The sequence below is a fragment of the Heterodontus francisci genome, chromosome 34 (assembly GCF_036365525.1).
Source record: "Heterodontus francisci isolate sHetFra1 chromosome 34, sHetFra1.hap1, whole genome shotgun sequence".
NCBI lineage: Eukaryota > Metazoa > Chordata > Chondrichthyes > Heterodontiformes > Heterodontidae > Heterodontus > Heterodontus francisci.
In genome coordinates this window covers 13343771-13364207 of record NC_090404.1, presented here as the reverse complement: position 1 = coordinate 13364207, position 20437 = coordinate 13343771, and the positions used below count along the sequence as shown (strand labels likewise).

General features: G+C 51.5%; 1 pseudogene; it reads left to right on the top strand.

The window, feature by feature from the left end:
• Positions 1-722: 722 nt before the first annotated feature.
• Positions 723-11722, top strand: LOC137349078 (zinc finger protein 271-like; annotated as a pseudogene).
• Positions 11723-20437: the final 8715 nt, after the last annotated feature.

Genomic DNA, 20437 nt, shown 5'->3' with positions numbered 1-20437 from the left:
CCCAGTCAGTGTAGTGTCCTCCCCAGGAGAGAGGCCAGCCCGGCGGCTGCCGGCTCCCACTCGAGCCCCAGGCTCTCTCCGCGGCCTTACTCCTGGCCGCTGACCTCCTACTACTCAGCTCGAGCTCTATGACCCACCTGTACCGGCACGCGCCGTTACCAAGCCCCGCCCCCCGCAGGCATGGCAACGCCAGCGACCGTTAACCGTTTCCCGTTGAAACATCGCAAAATCCACCGCGCGCCCCCGACAACCGCCGTCGGGCAATTCACGCACGCGCGCCAAGCCCCGCCCCATAGTCGCCATCTTTGTTAGGGGCAAACCTGCTCATTAAGCCAGGAGAAATGAAGCGCCACTCCCTATATGGACAATTGACTATATTGCAGTATTTGTAAAAAAAATTATTTGCCTTTCGCAAGCTGGGATGGACCTCATTTACAGTTCTTCTGGGGCAAAATATTATGTAGGTATATTATAATCTTAATGTTAGTTTACTTTTGCTGCTTTGTCCCGCCCTAACAAAGATAGTCTTTATTTCTGAGCCTGCCCTTGGGGTTTTAATGGCGGAAGTCAATGTGCCCGTCTCACATTACAGGAGTCCAGTGCGCAGGCGCGGGGTTGGACTGTATCTAGAGCATGCGCACTGTCACTTTGATCAGAACTCTGCAACGGTTGGAGACGTTTTTGCAGCGGGTGAGAATCAGCGGGGCGCAGAAGAGGAATTGAACCGATGGGTGGGCGGCGAAGCTTCAGAAACACCTGATGTAAACCGCAAGCCCCGATTAAGAACCTGCAGGTCCCGCGTTTGCAGCTCCGGGTCTTTTACCCTGGAACAGGCCTATTTAATGGCCGCCATCTTGGCTGAGCGAGGAGCAGAGCGCATGCGCAGTCATCTTGGCGATGACACTGAATGGGCGGGGCTTCAGGGTCCCTGTGACCAGGAGAGAAAATCATTGATTTGATTCTCACTCTGCACACAGGGGATGGAGAATTGAACCCAGACAGAGTAGAGGGAGGGAGAAAACTGGTAGTGGAGGAAAGAGATGGTGCGATGGCTTTAAATCTCAACACAGGGAGGAGGAAGAGTGTGTGGGACGGGGATTTACAACTTTGGGGAACAAGAGAGGAAAAAATGTTCCATTGAAACTAGAATTGTCTGTTCTGAATTTCTATACTGTACTTGGAGTGATCAATTTTGTAAACTCCTTTTACAGGGGATTTGAAGAGAAGGATTTGCAGACAGGAAACTCAAACCAAACATCACGTCAAGGTCTGACAGAGTCACTTGATTCATCAGCCTTTGAATGACGAAGGAGAAATGTTTGTCTGTTCTGTCTGTGGGAAAAGATTTTAAACATCAGTGTGACTGGAAAAGTACCAAGACACACACACTCGAGTGAGAGTGTTCCAGTGCACTGACTGTGGAAAGAGCTTTAAACAGATATAAAGCTTGAAAAAAGACCGCCCCATTCACAGGTGGGAGAAACTGTACACTGTTCTGTGTGTGTACAAGGCTTCGAATAATTGTCCAACCTGGAGGGACAGAAGGACATCCGAGCCATGGAGAAACAGTGGAAATGTGGGGACTGTGGGAAGGGATTCAATTACCCATCCCAGCTGGAAATTCATCGGCGCAGTCACACTGGGGAAAGGCCATTTACCTGCCCCCTGTGTGAGAAGCGATTTACCGTAGTATCCCACCTGCGGGCACACCGGCGAGTTCACACAGGGGAGAGGCCATTCACCTGCTCTGTGTGTGGGAAGGGATTCACTGAATCATCCGACCTTTTGAGACACCAGCGCGTTCACACTGGGGAGAGGCCATTTACCTGCTCCATTTGTGGGCAGGGATTTAATCAATCATCCAACCTTCTGACACACCAGCGAGTTCACACCGGGGACTGGCTGTTCACCTGCTCCGTGTGTGGGAAGGGATTCGCTAATTCATCCCACCTTCTAGCACACCAGCGAGTTCACACCGGGGAGAGACCATTCACCTGTTCCACATGTGAGAAGGGATTCACTAACTCATCACTTCTGATGAGACACCAGCGCATTCACACTGGGGAGAGGCCATTCACCTGCTCCATTTGTGGGCAGGGATTTAATCGATCATCCAACCTTCTGACACACCAACTTGTTCACACTGGGGAGAGGCCGTTCACTTGTTCTTTGTGTGGGAAGGGATTCATTAATTCATCCCTCCTGCTGAGACACCAGCGCATTCACAGTGGGGAGAGCCATTCACCTGCTCCGCTTGTGGTCATGGATTCACTGAAGCATCCCACTTGCTGACACACCAGCGGGTTCACGCCGGGGAGAGGCCGTTCACCTGCTTGGTGTGCGGGAAGGGATTCACTAATTCATCCTACCTTCTGGCACACCAGCGAGTTCACACTGGGGAGAGGCCGTTCACCTGCTCTGTGTGTGAGAAGGGATTCACTCAATCCTCCAACCTGCTGAGACACCAGCGTGTTCACAAGTGACTGCAGTCATTTGATTCTGCTGTTATTTTTGCTGTTAATCACATCCAGGACTGAACCATGTTCATTTTGATATTTAGGGTTTGTTTCTGTTGATCAGCCAGGTTGTAATTATATGGTGCAGCATGCTTGATGGGCTGAATGGCCTACTCCAGTTCCAATGTACTTTCTCCCAGACATTCCCCACTCTCTAACTCTGCTCAGTGCTGGTTCCCCAGTTTCCATTCATCAGCTGTGTTTGAGTCCAAGTTTATCAGGGACATAGGAACAGGAAAAGGCCATTTATCCCCTCGAGCTTGTTCTGCCATTCAATGAGATCATGGTTGATCTGCAATCTAACTCCGTGTACCCAGATATTATTTTAATACTAGCTTCTCCAGTCTGTTATAATGTGATTTTAAAAACAACTGTCATCTGCATTGCACCTTTAAGGTAGGAAAGTGTCCCAAGGTGCATCTCAGAAGCTTAAACCCACAAATCAAACAAAAATTGACACTGAGCTAAAGAAGGGCATATTAGGAGAGCTGACTAAAAACTTGGTCAAAGACGTAGGTTTTTAGGAGGGTCTTAAAGGAGGAGAGATGTGGACTGTCAGAGAGATATAGAGAGGGAATTCCAGAGCTTAGGTCCAATGACTGAAGGCACAGCCATTGGGACAGAGAGACTGAGAGATGTGTAAGAGGCCAGAGTTGGAGGAATGCAGAGCTCTCTGAGGGTTGTACGGCTGGAGGAGGTTACAGATATAGGGAGGGGTGAGGCCTTGAAGGGATTTGAACCCGAGATGAGAATTTCAAAATGGAGGCATTAGTGGACCTGGAGCCATTGTAGGTCAGTGAGCACAGTATTTATTTTATTTAGAGATACAGCACTGAAACAGGCCCTGTGGCCCACATAGTCTGTGCCGACCAACAACCACCCATTTATACTAACCCTACAGTAATCCCATATTCCCTACCACCTACCTATACTAGGGGCAATTTACAATAGCCAATTTACCTATCAACCTGCAAGTCTTTGGCTGTGGGAGGAAACCGGAGCACCTGGTGAAAACCCACGCGGTCACAGGGAGAACTTGCAAACTCCGCACAGGCAGTACCCAGGTCCCTGGAGCTGTGAGGCTGCGGTGCTAACCACTGTGCCACCCTAAGTAGTGATGGATGAGTGGGACTTTGTGATGGTTGGGGTAAAAGGCAGCAGAGTTTGGATGAGCTCAAGTTTAAGCAGGATGGAGGTCAGTCAGAAGAGCTTTAGAATTGACAAGCAGGCTGACAACCCAGAAGCACTGGAGGGGTCAAGAGAGGTGGCGGCGAGGTAGAGATGGGTGTTATCAGCATTGTTATGAAAGTGACTCTTTTGTTAAAAATAACCTTTTAAAAAAGGAATTTATAGTTAAGTTAAATAAATGTTTTAATATCATGGGGACAGTGAGGGCGGGTTTGGCAATAGTGTCATTGTTTGTCAACTCGTTGGGGCTCGGCTTAGGGCAACAGGGGAAAAAAATTGACAACTCTCCTTTGATTGGACAAGCCCAGTAGCAGGCACAGAACATCTGGGTGGGCAAAAATACTGCCAGACTGTTTTGGTTGTCAGTCAGTGCGTGTGTCAAGCCTGAGGAAGAAGTCAAGAAAGAACAGAAGACCACAACCCAGCTTCGTTTTCCAATATCTCTGAAGGATCCTGTGAAGTCCATGGTGAATTCATCTTGTTTCCTGTATTTCAAGAAGGCCTGCTAAATCATTTTCAATGCTGCCTGAAGAGAACTGTTCTAGTAGTGACTTATCTGCATGTGCTCGAAGATATGACTGTATGCCAGTTTGGAACAAGATATCTCATCTGCAATTTACTTCAAAAAATGAGCAAGTCATCTACCTAAGCTCTTTTTGTTTGTAAAAGAGCTCTGATCTAAAAATCCTTTCTTACTTTGTCGGTTAACCGATTTATGTATAGGAATATATATAGATATGGGTGTATGAGTGCGGGTGTGAAGGGACTAAAGTGAAAAGGGATTTTAAAAAATTGTTTATGTTAGAAAAGAGGACTTTTAAAAAATTTGATGTTGGATATTTAAAAAATTTGATATGTTCTATTGTTTTACTTCATTAATAGTTAAGACTTGTTTTATAATGAACTGTTAATTTTGGTGTTCAGTAAAGAAGCCTGGTTAGTGTGTTCTCTTCTGGGTGAAAAACAGTCTATCAATTGACTGCTTCAACAAGTGGGAAAACTTTAAAGAATATGTTGTGACCTGTGGAGCAGTGGGACTGAATTAACAGTGCACACCTCCTTACTTGCTGAGGGCAAAGGCATCAGAGATTGATTGAGCAGATCGCCAGTTGTAAAAGTATTGTGACAAATGGACAGCCAATGGTGAGACAGTTGTGAGTTTGAAAGAGCAGTTGCAAGTGACTTGAGGAGAGTTTTTTCCAGGGTGGACACAGAAGGAAGGGGAATGTCAGTGGTGAGGGATACAAGGAAGTGAACAGAGATAAAAACAAGAAATGCTGGAATCACTCAGCAGGTCTGGCAGCATCTGTGGAAAGAGAAGCAGAGTTAACGTTTCGGGTCAGTGACCCTTCTTCGGAACAGAGATGGCCTTGCCTGTGATTAAGAGAATGACAAGATCGAGGTGATATTTGGGGTGTTCTACTATTCACCGCTTTTCCTGTGTTTGTCAAAGAATAGAAAAACTGATGTATTTGGATAAACCCCAAAATGGCCAAGAAAATCATCAAAATTTAATGCTGAAAATTTTTACTGATACTCAACTGAGCCTGCAATCATTTTATCTTTGTGTTTTTTTATCAATGCTGGTTTCAGCATTCTGGATGTCATTAGGTGTATAACTGGAATTTGACAGAAATAGTTAGACACAGATCAATGGCCTCAGTTGTACAGAATGTGGTTGCTTTAAAGGCAATAATTTTGCAGTTGTATCCAGCTGTAGTTGAATTGCCCTGTACACCACATCCAGACCCGGAGATTCCTCGGCATTTTCACACAGAGAGACGTGCAGTCCGGGCATAAATAATTTATGAAGCTTAAAACATTGTGTAGACGTGGATGGAAGTGAGGTTGTGCTGACGAGAGGAAACTCCAGGCCCGAGTCTCAGACTGCACTCTGGAAATAATCTGGGTATTTTTGTAACTCCATCACTGATGCCACTTCCAGCTTGCAATGTGAGAATCAGAACCCACTGAACTGAAATCAAGTGTTTTTAATGTAAGATTTGCTTTTTCTGATGATTATTGGAGTGGTGAATGGTTGTGAATTGTTTACAATCAATTATCAAATGAACTGGTTTTCCTTTAATGTCAAAGTGAGCAACAGGAAGTTGGAACAGGTTTGTTAATATAAAAAAGAAGAATTCTGCAGCGACCTCGTCTGGGACTCTGGTGTTTGCAGAATTCATTTCAAAAAGAGAAATACAGAACAGGGGGCTTCTAGTTCTCTGAAATTTACTGATTGGAGCAAACTGGAGTGAGGGGACCAGCATAAGGAGGATCAGAGTGACTTAACCAGATGGATAAATTCACCTATTAACAGACATTGAACAGTCGCTGTGATATAAATATACAAGAAAGAATTGAATTGAAGAAAAGATGGTTTAGGATAGGTCTGATCCCATTCTTTTAGAACAATACATAGTGAGAGTTTCTACAGTCCTTTCAGCCCTCAGATAATTTAACTGTGTTACGAAAAGAGAATTAATTTTGAAAAAAAGTCTCTATTTTCAAGAACTGTCCATAAGCAAATTGTGATTTTAATTTTTCCCTTTTTTAAAAAGAAATCCCGATGGTGTATTTCTCCACTCCCTCAGTTTGTGAACCCTGACTTTTAAAGGACCGCAACAACAGTATTGTTAAAGTTTTTTTAAAAGGTAGAGTTTATTAACTCACACTCAAACTCTGGAGTCGGTTAACTTCACAACGCACGCTCGCAAACATACAAGGAAAGGTGAAGACATCAAAAATGGCAAGGACCTATTAGAAATAGCTTAATTCCAAACTGACGGGGGTCCCAGTTGAAACCAGAGTCCCTTTTTTTTAAACTAACAAAGTCCGAAGCTGAAATTAACCGATTGGAAATGCCGAGTGGAGTTGGAGTCGTAGGAAATCTCTTAATCTTTCTTCTATGCACTTCAGAGAGAAGCTGAGGCAGCTTACTTTCTGATTTCACCCTTTTCGATGAGAGAGAAACTGGCAGAAAGCAGTGACAGGTTTTCTTTCTGCTCTTCAGACTGTGGCTTTTTCCCCTTCTTGCAGGCAGGCTCCAGAGATACGAACATACGAATTAGGAGCAGGAGTAGGCCACTCGGCCCCTTGATCCTGCTCCGCCATTCAAAAAGTTCATGGCTGAACTGATTTCTCCTCATTTCCATCTATCTCTGATAACCTTTCACCCCCTTTCTTATTAAGAATCTATCTACCTCTGCCTTAAACATATTCAAAGACTCTGCTTCCACCGCCCTTTGAGAGAGTTCCAAAGACTCACAACACTCTGAGAGAAAAAACCTCTCATCATCTCTGTCTTAAATGAGCCACCCCTTATTTTTAAACAGTGACCCCGGTTCTAGATTCTCCAAGGGAAAACATTCTTTCCACATCCACCCTATCAAGACCCCTCAGGATCTTATATGTTTCAATTAAGTCGCCTCTTACACTTCTAAATTCCAGCAGATACAAGTCGAGCCTGTCCAACCTTTCCTCATGAGGCAGCCCTCCATTCCAGGTATCAGTCTAGTAAACCTTCTCTGAACTGCTTCCAAGGCATTTACATCCTTCCTTAAATAAGGAGACCAATACTGTACACAGTACTCCAGATGTGGTTTCACCACTGCCCTGTATAGCTGAAGCATAACCTCCCTACTTTTGTATTCAATTCCCCTTGCGATAAACAATAACATTCTATTAGCTTTCCTAATTACATGCTGTATCTGCATACTAACCTTTTGCGAATCGTGCACTAGGACACGAAGATCCGTCTGTATCTCAGAGCTCTGCAATCTCTCACCATTTAGATAATATGCTTCTTTGTTATTCTTCCTGCCAAAATGAACAACTTCGCATTTTCTATCTGCCAGATTTTTGGCCACTCACTTAACCTATCTATATCCCTTTGTAGCCTCCTTATGTCCTCTTCACAACCTACTTTCCTACCTATCTTTGTGTCATCAGCAAATTTAGCAGCCATTCGCTTGATCCCTTATTTAAGTCATTGATATAAATTGTAAAAAGTTGAGGACACAGCAATGATCCCTGTGGCACACCACTCGTTACACCTTGCCAACCAGAAAATGACCCATTTATGCTTACTCTGTTTCCTGTTAGCTAGCCAATCTTCTATCTATGCCAATATGTTACCCCCTACACCATGAGCTTTTATTTTTTGCAATAACCTTTGATATGGCACCTTATGATGGTCAGGTGCAGAGCTTCCAGGCAGATGCTTTCCTGTACGAGCTGTTCCCTCCAACTGAAACTGTTTCAGGGTGGCTTCCAGGTTATGTGACTGGACCCTTTCAAGTAGCTGCCCCACTGCCTGTTGGCCTGACCACATGTTAGAGATGAAGTGATCTCCCCCTCCATTTTAACCAAGTTGAACACAGATGTCAATCAACTTAATATGCTGTGTGTAATGGCAGCTGACAATAACACCCAAATGCACAAAAATATTATAATTTACAGTTGGTTTTCATCCATTCATGACGTGTACATGTCAGCACAAGTCCGTTTAGAGGTTCTTCCAGAAGATGAGGGCACTGAGGCTGCTTTTCTCTCCAGTCTCCTATTCCCTGTTTTATCTGAGTCAGCCTCACCTTGCAGCCTCAGTCCACAGGCTCCAGCAGTAAATGCACTGGTTCTGTCCATCACCTATTGCAAACTCCATCGAAAATGAACTTATCCAATAATATTGTGAGTCTTAATTTTATCAACAAGCCTCCTGTCCAACATCTTATCAAACACCTTTTGGCAATCCATTTACACAACGTCCACTGCATTTCCTTTCTCACTGCACTATGTTATGCCCTCAAGCTTATAGCTGGAGTTTGCAATAGGTGATGTACAGAGAAAGTGCATTTACAGGTGGAGCCCAGTGCGCAGGCGCGGGTTTGGACTGCATCTGGAGCATGCGCAGTGTCACTTTGATCAGAGCTGTACGGCTACTGGAGACGCTTTTGCAGCGGGTAAGCGGGAAGGCTTCAGAAACACCTGGTGTAGACTGCAAGCCCCGAATAAGAACCTCCAGGTCCCGCGTTTGCAGCTTCGGAGCTTTTTCCCGAGAACAAGCCCCAGCATCAAAGGCCGCCAACTTGGCAGAGCGCATGCGCGGTCTTTGGTGACGCCGCCGAGAGTGGGCGGGGCTTCAGGGTCCCAGTGACCAGGAGAGAAAATCATTGACTCATTGATCTGATTCTCACTCTGCACATAGGGGCTGGAGAACTGAACCAGTCAGAGCAGAGGGAGGGAGAAAACTGGCAGTGGAGGAAATAAATGGTGCGATGGGTTTGGATTTCAGCACAGGGAGGAGGGAGAGTGTGTGGGACGGGGATTTACAGCTTTGGGGGAACAAAAGGGGAAAAAATGTTCCATAGAAACTAGAATTATCTGTTCTGATTTTCTATCCTGTACTGACTGTGATGACCTTTGTAAAGTCCTTTTACAGGGTAATAGAAGGGGAGGATTTGCAGACATTGATTTTATTTCCACTCTGCACACAGTAGATTACCAACCATCTCTCCTGAAGGTGCTGGTATGTACCGGGGCTTTTGTTTACATCCCACTGAATTGTAACTGAAACAATCTGAAATTGTTGAACTCAATGTTGAGTCTGGAAGACTGTAGTGCCAAATTGAAAGATGAGCTGCCGTTCCTCGAGTTTCTGTTGAGCTTTATTAGAACAGTGTAGGAGGTTGAGGGCAGAGTGGGAGTGGAACAGAGAATTAAGATGACAGGTGACCAGAAGCTTAGGGTCATGCTCATGAACTGAACGCAGGTGTTCCACCAAGCAGTCACCTAATCTGCGATTGGTCACCTCCATGTAGAGGAGACAACATCGTGAGCAGTGAACAGAGTATAATAAATTGAAATAAGTACAAGTAAATTGCTGTTTCACCTGGAAGGAGTAATTGTGGCCTTGGTCAATGAGAAGAGAGGAGATAAAAGGGCTGGTACTGCATTCTCCTGTGCTTGCATGGGAAGGGAAATGGGTGTCGGTTGTGATAGAGGTTTCGCCCAAGGTGTTGCTGAGGGAATAGTCCCACCGGAATGCTGAAAGGGGAGGAGAAGATGTGTTTGGTGGTGGCATTGCACTGAAGGTGGGGGAAATGATGGAGGATGATGCGTTGAACGTGGAGGCTGGCAGGATAGAAGGTGAAAAATAGGGGAACTGAATTGTGCTTCTGGGAGATGTGGAAAGGGTGAAAACAAAAGTGCAGGAAATTGAATGGAACAGTAAGGAGGAGGCTGGAGGGAGTGGGTTCATAAATCCTGGGACAATGCAAACTTCACACACACCATGTGCAGCCCCAGGTCCCCATGATAAAACAGGGAATATTATTCAATTTACAAACACCCGGTGTGGTCTCAAACCCTGACTTAGAATCTACTGGTTCCATGTTTGCACCAAGCAGGACGGCAGCTGTGGGGTTTCTCCCAGTGACAGGCCCGGGTTAACAGCTGCCATCTTTATAGGGGGCAATGTGCAGCAGGGCGCCTGCTCAGCCATCCTGGGCCAGGAAGCAGGAGGAGAGAATGTTGTGAATTTCTATCCTGGACTGACAGTGATGGCTTTTGTAAACTCCTTATACAGGGGATTAGAAGGGAAGGATTTAAAGACAAGAAACACAAACCAAACAGCACATCAAGATCTGACAGACTCACACAATTCATCAGGACCTGAATATCATCCTTTGAATGTGGAAGGAGAAACGTTTGTCTGTTCTGTCTGTGGGAAAGTATTTCAAATATCAGTGTGACTGCAAAAGCACCGAGCCACACACACCCGAGTGAGAGTGTTCCAGTGTACTGACTGTGGAAAGAGCTTTAACCAGTTACACAGCCTGAAAAAACATCGCACCATTCACAGCGGGGAGAAACTGTACATCTGTTCTGTGTGTGGACAAGGCTTCAAGTGAGCATCCAAGCTGGAGAGACGCGAGGATACCTGCACCACAGAGAAACTGTGGAAATGTGGGGACTGCGAGAAGGGATTCAGTTCCCTGATGCAGCTGGAAACACATCAGCTCAGTCACACTGGGGAGGGGTCAAGAACAAAGAACAAAGAAAATTACAGCACAGGAACAGGCCCTTCGGCTCTCCAAGCCTACGCCGATCCAAATCCTCTATCTAAACCTGTCGCCTATTTTCTAAGGGTCTGTATCTCTTTACTTCCTGCCCATTCATGTATCTGTCTAGATACATCTTAAAAGACGCTATCGTGCCCGCGTCTACCATCTCCTCCCCGGTGTGTGGGCAGGCATTCACTCGGTCTTCCAACCTTCCGAGACAGCAACTTGTTCACTCCGATCAGAGACCTTTTCAATGTTCTGACTGTGAGAAGATATTTAAAAGCAAAAAGGAACAACTGATACACCAGCGGGTTCACACTGGGGAGAGGCCATTCCTATGCTCCGTGTGTGGGAAGGGATTCACCCAGTCATCCACCCTGCTGACACACCAGCGAGTTCACACTGGGGAGAGGCCGTTCACCTGCTCTGACTGTGGGAAGGGATTCACTAATTCATCAAACATGCTTACACACCAGCGAGTTCACACTGGAGAGAGGCCGTTCACCTGCTCCGTGTGTGGGAAAAGATTTACTCAGTCATCTGAGCTACTGAGACACCAGCGTGTTCACACTGATCAGAGACCTTTTAAATGTTCTGACTGTGAGAAGAACTTTAAAAGCAGAAATGAGATGCTGAGACATCAACGCACTCACACTGGGGATAGGCCATTCACCTGTTCTTTGTGTGGGAAGGGATTAACTCGGTCATCGAGCCTGCTGACACACCAACACACTAACACCGGAGAGAGACCGTTTACTTGCTCTGACTGTGGGAAGGGATTCACTCATCCATCCACCCTGCTGAGACACCAGCAAGTTCACACCGGGGAGAGGCCGTTCACCTGCTCCGTGTGTGGAAACAGATTCAGGAGTTCATCAAACCTGCTGACACACCAGCGAGTTCACAAGTGACTGCAGGGATTGGATTCTGCTGTTATTGTTGCTGTTAATCACATCCAGGACTGACCATGTTCATTCTGATAGTTGGTGTTTGTTTCTGCTGAAATTTATCATCGGCACAGTGGCGCAGTGGTTAGGGTGGCACAGTGGTTAGCACCGCAGCCTCACAGCTCCAGCGACCTGGGTTCAATTCCGGGTACTGCCTGTGTGGAGTTTGCTAGTTCTCCCTGTGTCTGCGTGGGTTTCCTCCGGGTGCTCCGGTTTCCTCCCACATGCCAAAGACTTGCAGGTTGATAGGTAAATTGGCCATTATAAATTGCCCCTAGTATAGGTAGGTGATAGGGACAGGTGGGGATGTGGTAGGAACATGGAATTAGTGTAGGATTAGTATAAATGGGTGGTTGATGGTCGGCACAGACTCGGTGGGCCGAAGGGCCTGTTTCAGTGCTGTATCTCTAAACTAAACTATAACTGGGCTGGAGTTTAATATTCTGGACAAATGTGAAATAAATCAGCTTTGTTTCCAACACACAGTGAGTGGAGTATTTGTTTCCAGGAAAAGAGGAGACTAATTGAAATGCTGCCATTGACTGTTCTATTTTTGGGCCTTTTCTCCTGTTAAAGAAAGACTTGTATTTTTGTAGCTTGTGTCATGACATCAGGACATCTCAAAAAAGCCAATGAAGTTTAGAGAGAGCTTTACCCCAAATGGCCAAGTCCAGCTCCTATTTCTTATGTTCTCTGTATCTAACCCCATTTTTTTTTTTTTTTTTTTACAGTTTTAAAATAACTTTATTAAAACAGATAAATAAACAAAAAAAAAAAAAAAAAAACTCAAATTAAAATGCCATTCTCGGCATCGACGATGCACTCCAGTCCCTGCGGTGCCCACCGGTCGCGGAAGGCCTCAAGCGTACCGGCGGACACCGCATGCTCCTTTTCCAGGGACACCCGGGCGCGAACGTAACCGCGGAAGAGGGGCAGGCAATCGGGGAGGACGGAACCCCCGACGGCCCGCAACCTGGACCTGTGAATTGCCACCTTGGCCAGGCCCAGGAGCAGACCGACGAGGAGATCCTCCTCCCGGCCCAAGCCCCTCCGCACCGGGTGCCCAAAGATCAGGAGCGTGGGACTGAAGTGCAGCCAGAATTTGAGGAGCAGCCCCTTCAGATACTCAAATAGGGGCTGCAACCTCGCACACTCCGTATAAATGTGGAACACGGACTCGTCCAGGCCGCAGAAAGTACAGCTGGCCTGGGAGTCCGTGAACCTACTTAAAAGCCTATTGCACGGGACTGCTCTGTGCAGCACCCTCCACCCCAGGTCCCCGATGTAAAGGGGGAAGACTCCCGCGTAGAGAGACCTCCATCGGGGTTTCCCCTCGCCGCCAGATGGCAACGCGGACCGCCAGGGCGTGTCCGGCCGGCTGACGAGGGCGAGGAAGTGGAAAGTGTGCAGGAGCAGCCCGTACAGGAAACCCCTCCGCGCCGATTGGAATGGCACGGAGGGCATTCCCGAGAGGCGGCTCGGGTTGTGCGGGACCGGCTCCCGAGGAGGGTTTCGGGGCCTGGGTCCGATGAGCAGTTCCGGCCGAGCGGGGGTCAGCTCGGCCGGGATCGCTCCGCACTCCCGAGCCCCCTCGCCACCCGCAGTGAGGGGCGTCCCGGGGGTTTCGGCTACTCCTCCGCCCGCCGGACCGTCCCCGGAGTCGGCCGCCCGGACAGCCGAGGCGCTCTCCTCCGCCGGCGGGGGAGCGCCCTGACTGGAGGCGACCATGTTCCAGACTCGGAAAAGATCCCGGTAAAAGACAGGCAACTCCCTCAGAGAGGCGCGGCTAACGGACTCCACCGGGAGCTGCGTGTCGTCTTGAAGGCAGTGACACTGGCGGAAAAAATACGTCGCCAGCGCACACCATCTGGGAGGACGCTCGACGTACAGGTATCTCTGCAGGGTCCGAAGGCGGAGAGTCGCAGCCTGGGTGCGGACGCACACCAGCGACTGACCGCCCTCCTCGATCGGGAGACTCAGGACCGCGGCAGAGACCCAGTGTTTCCTCTTGCCCCAGAAGAAATCGACGAGTTTCTTCTGGATCTTGGTGGCAAATACAGGGGGCGGGGCCAAAGTGACCAACCGGTACCACAGCATGGAGGCCACCAGTTGGTTTATGACCAACGCTCGGCCCCTGTAGGAAAGCACTCGGAGCAGTCCTGTCCAGCGCCCCAGCCGAGCGGTGACTTTCGCCTCCAACTCCTGCCAGTTTGCCGGCCAGGCTTCCTCAGCGGGACTAAGGTGGACTCCCAGATAGAGGAGGTGCGTGGTGCTCCACGCAAAAGGTGTCATCTCCTCCGGCAGGGAGTCCACCCGCCACTGACCAACCAGGAGTCCGGAACATTTCTCCCAATTGATCCTCGCGGAGGACGCGGCAGAAAAGGTCTGCTGGCAGTCGCGCATCCTCCGCAAGTCAACGGGATCTGTGATTGCGAGGAGCACGTCGTCGGCGTAAGCCGAGAGGACGACCCGCATGGCCGGCTCGCGCAGAGCCAATCCCGTCAACCTCCTGCGAAGCAGGCACAGGAAGGGCTCCACGCAGATGGTATACAATTGGCCGGACATGGGGCACCCCTGACGCACTCCTCTCCCAAATCGAAGGGGCGCCGTCAAGGACCCGTTAACTTTGACTAGACACTCTGCGGCGGCGTATAAAAGTCGGACCCGGGACACAAAATGCGGCCCGAGTCCGAAAGCGCGCAGAGTCCCGAAAAGGTAATCGTGATCCACCCTGTCGAACGCCTTCTCCTGATCGAGGGAGAGAAAGGCGACCGACTGACCAGTCCTCTGGGAAAGATGGATCCGGTCCCGGACCAGGTGGATGTTGTCCTGGATGGACCGGCCCGGGACCGTGTAGGACTGGTCGGGGTGGATCATGTGGGCCAGCACGGAGCCCAGGCGGGTAGACATAGCCCGGGCAAAGATCTTATAATCCGTGCTGAGGAGGGAGACCGGACGCCAGTTTTTAAGCAGGCGGAGATCGCCCCTCTTCGGCAGCAGGACGATGACCGCCCTGCGCCACGAGAGGGGCATCTCCCCGGTCGCCAGGCTTTCCCCCAGGACCCGCGCGTAATCGTCCCCCAGGACGTCCCAGAACGCCCTGAGGAACTCCACGGTCAACCCATCCAGCCCTGGGGATTTGCCCCTCGAGAGCTGGTGGAGGGCGCCAGTCAGCTCCGCCAACGTGAGCGGAGCCTCCAATCCTTCGGCGCCCTCCGGGCTGACCTGCGGCAGGTCCTCCCACAAAACTCTGCGCGCATCCTCGCTGGACGGATCCGGAGAGAACAACGCACTGTAATACGTCTGGACCAGGAGGCCCATTCCCTCCGGATCCGTGATGGAGGATCCGTCGTCGGCCAGCAGCTCGACGAGCTGCTTACGGACCCCCCGCCATTTTTCCAGCGAGTAGAAGAAGGGTGAGGCGCGGTCCAAATCTTCCAGGATCTGGATCCGCGACCTCACGTACGCGCCTCGGGACCCTATGAGCTGCAGGTTCCTCAGCGCGCCCTTCTTCTCTTTGTACGCCTGCCACAGGGCTGGGTCCGCGACGGCATGACCGAGGCGGGATTCCAAGTCGAGCACCTCCCTCTCAAGGCGCCCGACCTCGGCTTCCCGCCTCTTGGTCGACCCCTTCGCGTACTCCTGACAGAAGACGCGGATGTCAGTCTTGCCCACATCCCACCATAGCCTCAAGGAGGGGAAGCCCCCCTGCTTCCTTCTCCAGTCGGCCCAGAATCGACAGAACGAGTCCCGAAATCGCACGTCCTCCAGCAGCCGGTTGTTAAAGTGCCAGTACGCAGACCCCGCCCGCGTGCGGAGCGGAGTGAACTCCGCCCACACCAGGCGGTGGTCCGAGCACGGCACCAGCCGCATGGAGGCCGCCGAGACACGGGAGACGTACGCCTGCGAAATGTAGAGGCGGTCGATTCGCGACCCCCCTCCTCCAGACCTCCACGTGAAGGCGCTGGAGTCGGGATGGAGATTCCGCCAGACGTCCACCAAGTTAAGGGAGCTGATCAGTCCCCTCAACTTCTCCACCGACGCTTGGCCGCGCTGAGGACCGGAGCGATCCCCCACCTCGAGGGTGCAGTTAAAATCCCCCCCGAGGATGATGCACTCGCCGCTATCGATGGAGCTCAAGAGAGCGGACACTTCTTCAAAGAAGCGCGCTTGCAAAGCGCCGGGCCTGGGCGCGTACACGTTCACAAAGTGGAGCGGCACGCTACCCAGGCGAACGGCGAGGTGGAGCAAGCGGCCCGGCACTAGCTCCTTGACCCCCAAGATCTCCGGCTGAAAAGTCGGGGCCAACAAGATAGCCACCCCACTAGAAATAGGGGTGAGGTGACTCATGTAGACCCCACCCTGCCACTCCAGGAGCCAGGTGGCTTCGTCTCCCGGAACGGTGTGGGTTTCCTGCAGAAAGCTCACCGCGTATCTCCCTTCCCTAAGGACTGAGAGATTGTGAAATCTGCGGTGAGCCCCTCTGCTGCCGTTGATGTTGAGGCTGGCTATGGTTATCTTCATGTCAAAGGTACGTAAAACCCGTCACCAATACCTCACTGTGAGGAGGGAGTGGAAGTGCACCTGGCCCTCCACTCCCCCAGCAACCCATTGAGGAACACATTAAAACGGCGCCTCTCAACCAGTTTCACGTCCGCGCGCTTGCCCGCTATCTTAAGGGCGGCACGGACGGACTGGATGATCAGCGCCAGATTCGACCAACGGTCGAGGGCCAGCTGAACTTTATTGCGGCAACCTCTGCAAGCCGCGAGGAAATCCCGGAGTTCCGCCGTGGGGATGAGAGGAGATTCGGTGGGAGGCACGAGGGACTCCACCACCTCACTGGCGATGGAATCAAGATCATCCTCCGTGCCCCGCACCGAATCCCCATCCTCCTCCGGGTCGTCACCGCCAGCGGCCGACACATCCACCACACACTGTGGGGCGGACGTCCCGGCCGCGCCAGCTGGTCCCGCCTCCGTCACGATCCCACCCCCAGGATCGATGGCGGAGGAGTCCTCTCTGGGTTCTATTGTGAAACTGGAGCCTGTAGGCACCAGCGGTTCAGGACCCCCCTCCACCTCCATCCCCAGGCCAATGACTGGTCCAGGGGAGACAGAAGTTCCGGACTCCGGGAAACCAGCCGGAGCCGAGACTGGAGGCGGCGAGAGGAGGCCATCTCCCGCTCCGCCAGCACCCACAGGCCCAGCAGATGGGGCAGCATTCTCAGTTATAACTGGGTCGGGTGTCTCCTGGTTGGTGGTGGACTCCGGCTGGGAGGCCCGACCCTCTGGGGCCTCGCCCTCCCCTTCATTCAGGACACCCGACCCAGTCGCAGTGGCGGAATGGGCGGTTTCCCCAGGCTCCCCCACCACAAGCAGGGCCCCACTTACTCCTTCAGGAGGGGCCTCACGTACCGGGGCCATCCCCTCCCCTCCATCCTGAGGAATAGGGAGCACCTGCCCGGACTTTGCAGCCTTGGTGGTGGCGGTAGGGGGAACCTGAGGACCAGAAACAGGAGGCAGCTCCCCTCCAACAGATGGGCCCTGCACCTCAGGGCCCTGTGTTATTTCTGTGGAGGGGTGCCTTCTCCTCTTTTTCGCACTTGGGCGCGGAGACTCAGAGACCTCCATGTCATCAGAGGCCTCCGCCTCCGCACCCTTTTTTCCTTTTTTAGTCACCCTGGGCCTGAGCCCAGCCCTGGGACAGGTGGATTCCATGGGAATGGGCTTTGGGCTGAGCTCAGGCTCGGGTTGAGTCAAAGTGTCCAGGGGACGCGCCTCACGATGTTTCTTTTTTCCCCGCGTCTTCCTTCCGCTCGGACGGACGCTCCCCTCCCCGCCAGAGGCTGTGAAAACCACAGCCTCCGGAACCGACTGAGCGGTGTCTGTTGGATGTGCGGGGGGAGTGGGAGGAGGTGCTGTGGAACCACTCTGGGCCGCCGAGGTGGAGCTGGCGGCCGGGAGGTTGGGGCAGTTCTTACGAACATGCCCCACCCCCTTGCAGACGTGGCACCGCGCCCCGTCCGAGGTCCAAAAGACGCGGTAGGCCGTCCCCTGGAACTCCACATTAAATTGGCCCTCCGTGTCCTCCTCCCGCGCCAGCTGCATAAATAACTGGCGGCGGAAGGAGTAGACATGTTGGAGGCTGTGCTCCCGAAGACCAAGCCGGACTGGGGTGATCCCCGACCTCACCTCCCCCAGATGGTGCAGGTGGGGGAGGAGGAGCTCACTGGGAATGAAGGGTGGGACATTGGACAACATTATCCGATGCGCAGTGGCCCCCAGAGGGTCCACTGGCAGGAAGGTCCCCCCCACAGTGAGCCCTTTACTCAGGGCCAGGGACACCGCCCGCTCGGTCTTCAAAAAGAACACAGCCTTCCCATACATCTTTGAGGCCGCAACAATGGCCGAGGGGCCGACAACCACGGCCATTGCCTTAACGCAGGCCTCAATAGACATGTTGGGGTGGGGATAGCTCTTCACCCCATGGCTGCATGTCAATAATTTAAAGGGTGACGGGGCCACGTGGGCAGCCACAGAAGCTGCAGCTGCGTAGGTAGTAGAGGGCCCCGCCACCGGTGATGAAGGGCTTGCCATGGGTCCAAGAGCTAAACCCACCCCAAATTGTGGACTTGCACACTAAATAACAGATTCACAGAAAAATTTGAAAAGACAAACAAACAAACAACAGGTTAGTGGAGAGGCTGAGGTAAGAGAGGAGAGGCAAAGGCAGGCTGGAAGGGATGACTTGCTTTCTGGAGGTGGTGCTCACAGTACACTTAAAACAGTCTTTGAAGTTGGTCTTCCGGTCTTCTGGTTGGGGGAGTCGTCTTCACCTGGGTCAGCTGAAGCTGCCCAGGCACTATCTATCCCCTTCCGTCTGTTTAGCTGGGCAGCTTCAGCTGACCCAGGTTTGGCAATTGGGGTGGGGAGGGAGCTTCCCTGTGTGCTTTTGCAGCAGCACAGACTCCTGTTGAATTGGCAGCCCCACCCCTTGTTGTTCCAGCCACTTGTTCCTCCCCCAACAGTCCAAAGTAAATTACTGGTGTTCAGCACCCACCTCCAGACAAAGCCTTGTTTCCACAAAATGTCCCTTTCTTCTCTTTAATGGAGACTGTTGTTGGAGTTTTCCTCTGCTTGTTGGTAGCTGCTCTCCCTTGCTCAGTGCAGCTCCTCTCTCCACCTCTGCAACCTCCAACTGCCACCAGCACTGTCAGCTGCACCTCGTTGATGCACTCAGGCTCCCAAATCAGTGGGCAGCCAATCCCCGTTTTTTTTTTTTTTTTTTTTTTTTTGTAGAGGGAGCTTTACTCTGTATCTCACCCCCGTTTTTTTTTTTTTTTTTTTTGATGGGACAGTGTAGAGGGAACTTTACTCTGTATCTAACCCCGTTTTTTTTTTTTTTTTTTTCTGGCAGTAAGGTATACTCTGTATCTAACCCCCGTTTCTTTTTTTTTTTTTTTTAAACAAGGTGACCTTTATACCCCAGGCCCCTTTTATATTTTTCACATCGAGGGGGCCTTTATCCCTCAGGCCCCCTTTATGTACATATTTACAGTTTTAAAATAACTTTATTAAAACAGATAAATAAACAAAAAACTCAAATTAAAATGCCATTCTCGGCGTCGACGATGCACTCCAGTCCCTGCGGTGCCCACCGGTCGCGGAAGGCCTCAAGCGTACCGGCGGACACCGCATGCTCCTTTTCCAGGGACACCCGGGCGCGAACGTAACCGCGGAAGAGGGGCAGGCAATCAGGGAGGACGGAACCCCCGACGGCCCGCAACCTGGACCTGTGAATTGCCACCTTGGCCAGGCCCAGGAGCAGACCGACGAGGAGATCCTCCTCCCGGCCCAAGCCCCTCCGCACCGGGTGCCCAAAGATCAGGAGCGTGGGACTGAAGTGCAGCCAGAATTTGAGGAGCAGCCCCTTCAGATACTCAAATAGGGGCTGCAACCTCGCACACTCCGTATAAATGTGGAACACGGACTCGTCCAGGCCGCAGAAAGTACAGGTGGCCTGGGAGTCCGTGAACCTACTTAAAAGCCTATTGCACGGGACTGCTCTGTGCAGCACCCTCCACCCCAGGTCCCCGATGTAAAGGGGGAAGACTCCCGCGTAGAGAGACCTCCATCGGGGTTTCCCCTCGCCGCCAGATGGCAACGCGGACCGCCAGGGCGTGTCCGGCCGGCTGACGAGGGCGAGGAAGTGGAAAGTGTGCAGGAGCAGCCCGTACAGGAAACCCCTCCGCGCCGATTGGAATGGCACGGAGGGCATTCCCGAGAGGCGGCTCGGGTTGTGCGGGACCGGCTCCCGAGGAGGGTTTCGGGGCCTGGGTCCGATGAGCAGTTCCGGCCCAGCGGGGGTCAGCTCGGCCGGGATCGCTCCGCACTCCCGAGCCCCCTCGCCACCCACAGTGAGGGGCGTCCCGGGAGTTTCAGCTACTCCTCCGCCCGCCGGACCGTCCCCGGAGTCGGCCGCCCGGACAGCCGAGGCGCTCTCCTCCGCCGGCGGGGGAGCGCCCTGACTGGAGGCGACCATGTTCCAGACTCGGAAAAGATCCCGGTAAAAGACAGGCAACTCCCTCAGAGAGGCGCGGCTAACGGACTCCACCGGGAGCTGCGTGTCGTCTTGAAGGCAGTGACACTGGCGGAAAAAATACGTCGCCAGCGCACACCATCTGGGAGGACGCTCGACGTACAGGTATCTCTGCAGGGTC